Source organism: Carassius carassius, chromosome 9, assembly GCF_963082965.1.
Source record: "Carassius carassius chromosome 9, fCarCar2.1, whole genome shotgun sequence".
Taxonomy (NCBI): Eukaryota; Metazoa; Chordata; class Actinopteri; order Cypriniformes; family Cyprinidae; genus Carassius; species Carassius carassius.
This window is the reverse complement of record NC_081763.1, coordinates 23,538,991-23,545,996: the sequence shown is the minus strand read 5'-3', so window position 1 is coordinate 23,545,996 and position 7,006 is coordinate 23,538,991. Positions and strand designations below refer to the sequence as shown.

General features: G+C 37.2%; 1 long non-coding RNA gene across 2 annotated transcripts; it reads left to right on the top strand.

The window, feature by feature from the left end:
* Positions 1-661: 661 nt before the first annotated feature.
* On the top strand, positions 662-4,754 carry LOC132148626 (uncharacterized). 2 transcript variants are annotated; one of them, XR_009434950.1, is made up of 5 exons: positions 662-760; positions 3,409-3,484; positions 3,612-3,942; positions 4,066-4,201; positions 4,350-4,754. It is a non-coding gene; the product is annotated as an uncharacterized LOC132148626 (long non-coding RNA). The 2 variants fall into 2 exon arrangements; XR_009434951.1 differs by lacking the exon at positions 4,066-4,201 and having other exon boundaries at positions 671-760.
* The last annotated feature ends 2,252 nt before the right edge of the window (positions 4,755-7,006 follow it).

Sequence of the window (7,006 nt, the reverse complement as noted above, 5' to 3'; positions counted from 1 at the left end):
ATTGGCTGGTGGAGGCTATTTCCTTGGCCTATGAGGCGCGCGGGCTCGCTTCGCCCTTAGGAGTAAAAGGTCATTCCACGAGAGCAGTGGCTTCTTCTCAAGCCTTTCTCAGTGGATCTTCTATGGATGATATCTCTGCTGCGGCAGGCTGGTCCTCACCGAGCACTTTTATCAGGTCTTACAGTCTGGATGTGAGGATGGCTCCTGGCTCCCGGGTTCTCTCCGCTTGAGCAGATGCTTCCTTGGATCCAAGCTATCAGGTACGTCAGGCGTGATGGTATAGCGTTCCCATACGTTGTGACGTCACCGCAGCATCGAAGTGACCTATGAAAGGGAACATCTCGGTTACGTATGTAACCTTGGTTCCCTGAATAGGGAACGAGATGCTGCGGTTCTGGCCGTGCCATACCTTGATAGCTTTCTTCTCTTCTTCGTCATGAAATCTGAGGTAAATGGCGCGCGGCACCAGGTATATATATGCTTACGCATGCTGGGCGGTGCCACGCGCTATTTGGCCAATAGGATTGGCGGGATGGTATAGGGCTTCAGACATTCGTCACACCGAAGGTGTTCCCATACGTGGTGACGTCACCACAGCATCTCGTTCCCTATTCAGGGAACCAAGGTTACATACGTAACCGAGATGTATCTGACCCACACTCCGGAACAGAAGAGGGCGGTATTGCACCAATAAACTGGATGCCAACCGCCGTTAAACTGGAAAGAAGACGAATATGACAGCTTGCTGTGAGAGAAAACGGTGAGAATCTTATTTTTTCTGAAATAATTATTTAAATTGAAGTGTATAAGTCATTTTCATACAGTGGTATTGTTTTTGGAGTTAATAATTTATTAAAACTAAGGCGTAAAGTTAGCAACATATAAGCAAAAGGTCTAAAGACACTATCCCCAGGTATCACAGGCAGTGTTGGGGAGTAACTAGTTACATGTAACGGCGTTACGTAATTTAATTACAAAATTATTGTAACTGTAATTAGTTACAGTTACTAAGAAAAAATGAGTAATTAAATTACAGTTACTTATGAAATTTTTAACGATTACAAAGGGGATTACATTTGAATATTTACACACATCCACATACAGATTTAACTGATTTCTTTCCCATATTGCACTGACTATTCTGAGACATACCGCCCTAATAATTTCCGGGATGCGGAAACACAGTCTGGTTTGTAGAATCCAGTCATAAAAACGGAATGCCTAACGCGGACGGAATATGCCACATTTTGGATGACTAAATCAAAAGTAGGTCAGTACACTTGAATCAAAACATGACATGGACTAGTGTCTGTGAATATTAAGCCCCAAAAATGCACTATATGACTTGCACATTCTGCGTGTCTGTGGAAATCAGGCGCGGACTGGACACCGGGAGAACCGGGACAATTCCCGGTGGCCTGACAGCTGATTTTGCCCCACTATTTAATATCATTGTTGTATACTAAAGCGATCATTTGCGAATCCGCCATTTGATAATTAAATCTCTAAGTCATGAAGTGTTAATCATGACTCGCGCGCTCTCCGCGCCTCCGCCAAACGGTTTGGATCAGACTCAGAGTAATCAATGCGAGAGAGAGAGAGAGAGAGAGAGAGAGAGAGAGAGAGAAAAGAGTGGACTGTGGAAGCGCACAGCTGGAGCAGAGAAGCAGAACTACTGTTCAGGGTTTCAGGTCAGTTTCATCTGTAAAGATGCTTTTTTGTCTTTGTTTTTTTATTTATTTAATCAAGCAGCAGCACGTTGCTCATCAGTCATCACTCAAAATACTATATAAAGGACATAATTATTATCTGTTGTACAGTAGTAATTTAGCTGAAAAAAATTCCGATTTTTTTTTTATAGGTTTAGGGGGAGCCACGACAGACAACAACACAACCCTTACGAAAATTAACATTTTAATATTTAACTATAAATCCAGAGAAAATGGTTACTATTGTTTAACTGTGGTAACCAAAAATTTAAAATTATTTACAAATGTATTTATTTAAAAATAAATACAAATCCATTTGCAAAAAAACAAAAACAAAACAAGGTTACTTTACTTTTAAATAGGCTAATAAAAGCATGGTTAATTTTTGTAAGGGAAAAACATGACTCGTGTACAGTATTAGGATTTTTCTATAAAGATATTGTAGTATTGTAGAGTATTGTATTGTAAAGTATAGTTTTGTTCAATCTTGAGAATTAAAGTCATGAGAGAGATGGATAACAGGGCAAAATAAAGAGACTGAAGAGAAAAATAGAAGTGAAGGTGCAGTTCAGAAGAGAAGTTTAAATTATTTTGCATGTCCCCAAATTAAAGATTTAAACCTTTTTTTTATGTTAGGTCCATACAAAAAAATAGTTTTGTCCATGAATTTGTTTGTATGAGTTTGAATTTTCCCATCTGAATTTTTTTCCCAGTCTGCCCCTCCTGTAAATTAATGGCAAAGACATGGTTTCATTTACTACACATAGGCCTACTGAAGCTCACAGTGTTTTCAACCTCTGCCCCCTCAGTATAGGAGTACACGAGCACATAAACATAATTTCTAGAACTGCTCTGTGTCACTTCATGTGCATTTTACTTATTTTGAGAAAACTATCATCATATACAAAGAGACAGCAGTTTAAAAAAAAACACCAATGTTTAGGAGTTTATTACACAGAATACGTCACATGCTTATTAGATAAATGTATTTAAGTTTAAGTATATGCTTTCATTTATTATTCTTTAATTTTCACAAATTTAGAAAAGTAATCAAAAAGTACTCAAAAGTAATTAGTTACATTACTTTAATAAAGTAATTGAAAAAGTTACACTACCATTACATTTTAAACAGGGTAACTTGTAATCTGTAACCTATTACATTTCCAAAGTAACCTTCCCAACACTGATCACAGGCTCAATCTGTCAATCTGTCTGTGACCTATATAATATAGCATATTTGTGATTTTGCAGTAAACATGTTTTATAATGCATAACTAACAGGGGAGCTCCATTTTCAAGTACACGACTCAATAGTGGATTTACATAAACCATATATACTTCTTGGAGACTATTGCTAAAATGTATATTTATCATCTGACTGGATAATGTTTGATATGAATTGTAGATGAGCACATCTAACAGACATGAAACAGGTGTCTTGAGTGATGTGTGTGTGATATTGTGTAGAATTCACTTTTGTCAACTGTTTTAGATGAGTGTAAGTCATGTAAACAAACAAATCGACGTAAATTAACTAAACATAAGTTATCTATTTTATTTGTCCATTTGCAATATTGATAATTTAAGGAACATTTGTGTTGGATAAAAAGTAAGTTACATCAGTTATTAACTCAACATGTAAATGCAGTATATCACAGATATATGACAGAGGAGACTGACTCTTGTCTGGATGTTACAGGGACAGATGAGACACATGTGTGTGTCTATCTGCTGTAGAGTAACTGATGAAGGCATCCTGCCATCAAAGGATTTGTGTAAGTACACTACTAAAAAAAAAATGAAACATTTGAAATCTTAAGTTGTATTTTATTTTAATTAATGTAATTTTAAACAACTATTACACCTCCTTTCTTATTCTTGATTTCTGTGCATTTGCTGCAGATCTTTTGTGGTGAAGCAGGACCTGCAAGGAAAGGTGAAAAAGAGGGAAAACCTGAAACAAAAGAATAATGTAATGACTTTTTGTATTGTGTATGTGTATTTTTGTAGGACATGAAAATGTCTGTAGACTGGTGTGTGCACTGAGGATGGAGAAGACCACAGCATCATCCTGGAAATGATCGAGAGTCACAGATGAGACGCTCCCTCACTCCACCTGCCCTTTACTGTCTCATCAGGACCAGATGCTGCTGTGGTGTCTTCATCCTCAGTGACCCCAGAGCCAGTCAGAGCATCTAGAGAAAGACCACAAGACACTGAGGATGTGATTTTGGTAAAGTTTGTTCAGCTGGTTACTGATTAAACAATGAAGGCTGACTTTCAGAAGCTTGAAAAGCATCATCATAAAATGTGATGGAGCTTTTATCTAAAGTGATTGACAGTGCTCTTATTACAGGGGCCTACAATCCCCTGATCAACCTAGAGAACAGAGCCTTGCCCAAGGACACACTGGTGTTCCTGTGGCTCAAGTGGTAGAGCATTGCGTTAGCAGTGCAAGGTTGTGGGTTCGAATACCAGGGAACACATGTTAGGTAAAAACTGTTAGTCTCGATGCACTGTAAGTCACTTTGGATAAATGTATAATTTATTTATAAATTTGAACCACTTCAGTGGTTTAGCCCACTACTAAAGTAATAAATCAATGCATGTACTTGTAAACTCTGTGTAAATGTTTTTCAGGTAGTCGTGCTCATGGGGTGCAGGCACACGAAAGTTTGGAGCAGACTGAGCAGTCAGATTGTCCTGCACGTGTTCTTCTGCTCTCGCTTTAAGGTTGTGTGGTTCAGAGAGCCGTCATCAAGGTCTTCCTCATCCTGTTGCTCAACGACATCCCCGTTGAGAAGAGTGAGATTGTGAAGTGCAGCAGCAGAACTGTATCAGCTGTGTTCAGATGGCAGGAGGATGTTGGGTTCACCATCTGTAAATACTTGATTGTTAGAACAATAAGTTTGAATGAAGCTTTGTTTCATGTGTTGTTGACTTGTACATGTATGCATTTATTGTGATGCTAACTTTTATACATTATTTTAATCATTTAGACATGTTTTTTGTTGTCAGTAAATAAAATATAAATATTTTATCCATTCATGTATTAATTGCTTGACTGAAAATGGATGTATTCACATCGACTGCACTTATTTAACTAGTATATATTCATGTATAGCTGTGTCACAAAAGAAAATACATTTGACTTCTTTTACTAAAATGTCATTTTAAGAAAAAAAATATATAATTATTGGTTGGCATTTATTGTTGTTATTATTGCATGTAAGTGTTGGGGTGGGCAAAAGGTGCAATTCATTATGGGGTAATGTTAATTTTCGAGTAGTAATACTTACATTTTTAGAGTGTCAAATCAACAGTCTTCTCCAAAGATGAGATCTTTGAGCAGCTGATCGAAGTAACCTCTGTGCAGATATTGCAGAGTCACTGTGAGGAGTTAGTGCACCTGACCATCTTTTTTATTATTATTGCCTAATTATTTCATAAAAGATCATGGTAAGACGGTTGTATCTAACAATAAACAATCATGCCATAAAACAGTAAATAAAAAATCATGTTTTCATCATAGTATGAGATACTATACAAGAAAAACATTTTTCACGTAAAATAATTGAAAAAATATTCAAGAGATAATGATTTTGGGTTTTCAAATTATAAAAAAAAAATGCTTTAAGGATAACACTTGATCACATTAGTGGAGTAAAAAATATAAAAAAAATAAAATCAACAGTATTGGCTATACTACAATCACAAAATAAAAAGGCAGCCATTTCTGCAACATGTTCTTCATTATCAAGATAATTACAAATACATTAATTAAACCTGTCACTTATGTCTTTTACGTTTTTGTGCTTGTTTTAAATTTGTAGGTCACATGATCAACATAGCGGATGATGATATACAATTTGCATTCATACTTCATACATACGCATTTAGGCTGTAGAGGATATACTCTATTAGCGCTCGTTAAGTTAGTACTTATTGAAGTTAAGTGCCTAATTAAAGGGAATGCGGTTTCGAACACATCCCGACAAAGTCTCGTTTTGACATCTCGCGTGGTTCTGTGTGATTTGAACAACTTCGAGTTACGCCTCCTATTTCAAGTTACGCCCACTTCAAGTTACGCCCCCGTCTTGCAGTCTGCAGACAGACCCTTCTCTGTCAGGCGCAGCAGCACAGTCATTCACTCAGCGATCAAATAAGGCTTTGACAGCCGCCAAAAAAAAAAGCAGAAAAGATCAATGCAGAAAAACCCCTGGATTGGTTATATAACGTTGGACAGAATGTTGATCCGGCCATCACGTATATTCAGCGCACATAAGGTAAACGTTTTGCAAACGTTTTTTAGAGAAATAAAAACAGGTCGACGAATCGATGCGCATATTTTGCGTCGACGTATTTTTTGCGTCGACATCATCGATGACCTCGACGCGTTGTCCCAGCCCTATCTCCCACCCATCCCCCCATCCCCGAACAAAAACAACAACAACAAAACAAATTCAATTAAAATTAAATAACATTTTTAAAGACACCTAAATCAAGTAAAGAGTGTTTCCCAAGTCTAAAAAGAAGATCATGATAATACACTACTCCCTCAGAGCTTGTTGTAGCAGGATAAAGCAATTCTTCTTAAAGAGGCAAACAGACACAGGAAGTGCTCGTAAAACTACGTTTCAGGCATTGTTCAAATAAGTACAAGCAAGAAAGGGAAGTAATAAAGATGTTTGATTTTGTATAGCATATAATTGAATGGTAAGACCCAAAATGAGCAGCCGTGTGGGGAATTTACAACCATATTTAAGTGAAAACCTTGATAGCTTTCACCTGTTTTTCCTTTTCTGACTTTGCCAGGATCGAACCCTGTCCTTCCAAGTCTGATCTTAGGTCCATTAGTTTTGAGCACTTCAAGCATTGGCAACATTCTTCTCCTTCTCAAACGGCTCTTTCATATCCTGGATATCCATTCTTTCATGCTGATTCTCTGCTTGATCAGCTGGTTACAGCACTTCTCAGCATCTGCAACCGTATTTTGTTTCTGAGATTGTAAAAATTCAGTTCATTTTCATTAAGAATGAAAACCACATTCAGACACACAATCATTTAAATACTTGCTGAGGTCAGGGCTGAATCACCCTTTTCTTTGAAAACAGTAATACATTTTTCATCAAGTTCTTTCATCTTCTCTACCATTTTTCTTGATTCCTCCAGAGCAGCTCATGGCTCCTTTATTTTAGGCTTCATCTTGCTCAGTTTGTAAGCCACGTGGAGTGAAAGTTTAACCTGAAAATAAAACACAGCAGGATAGAAAGGAATAGAAAATATATGAATAATTT